Here is an 872-nt window from a genome sequence, read left to right on the forward strand (position 1 = left end):
TATGGTGATGGCTTTATTCGTATATATTTTGGTATTTTGACTCTATTTCTCTCTAAAAAACTCCAAAAGAGGTGATTCTTAGACCACTAGAATTATAAGAAAGACTACAATGTTTATGTTTCCCAATTTGCCTAGTTTTGATCGAATCATGGTCAAAATATTTGTCTAAGTCACAGCACTACAGCAGTACTCATGGACTGAACTTGATGCTATCTTTGGAGCACATCTTTCAATATGAAATCCAATTGACATGATTCTTAAGCCATTAGAAAGCTAAGAGACAACGATACAACTTTTATGATTACCACTTTTTCTAGTTTAGAGCAGATCATGGTGAAAATCACATTCGAAGTTGATAGGCTGCCATGACACTAGGAGAACAAGGTTCTAGTGCTGGTAAACGGAAGCTCACTATTCGATTTTCCAAAAAGCTCAATGCTATAGCGCTAGAGAAGTAGCGGTGCAGCACTGGGTGATTTTCTAAAAATAAAAAAAGTTGACAAGATTTTGAAAAATAGGTTATTTGAGACCTATTTAAGGGACCTATTTCAGAGATTTTATGGAGGAGGAAATAAGGAACTATTCTAGAAAAAAAGAGCAAAAAAAAAAAGCAAGAAAGCAAGAGAATTAAAGGGGGAATCAAGATCACAAGGCCCCAACTATTAGTTTTCCCTCTTTAACTTTTGTGTTTTTCTTGTTTTCTTTTACTTGGATTAATAACTAATTTTCTTTGGATGAAGGTTTAATTAGATATTAGGAACTAAACTATTTTTCTAGGATTGCAATTGAACTCACATGTAATCTAAGTTTTTCATTTCTTTCTTGCTTATCTTTAATGGGATTTAAATTGTTTATTCCAATTTGTTCTTAAT

This window comes from Theobroma umbraticum, unplaced genomic scaffold, assembly GCF_002168275.2.
Source record: "Theobroma umbraticum cultivar Fairchild unplaced genomic scaffold, ASM216827v3 scaffold_34.0, whole genome shotgun sequence".
In the NCBI taxonomy this organism is placed as follows: Eukaryota; Viridiplantae; Streptophyta; class Magnoliopsida; order Malvales; family Malvaceae; genus Theobroma; species Theobroma umbraticum.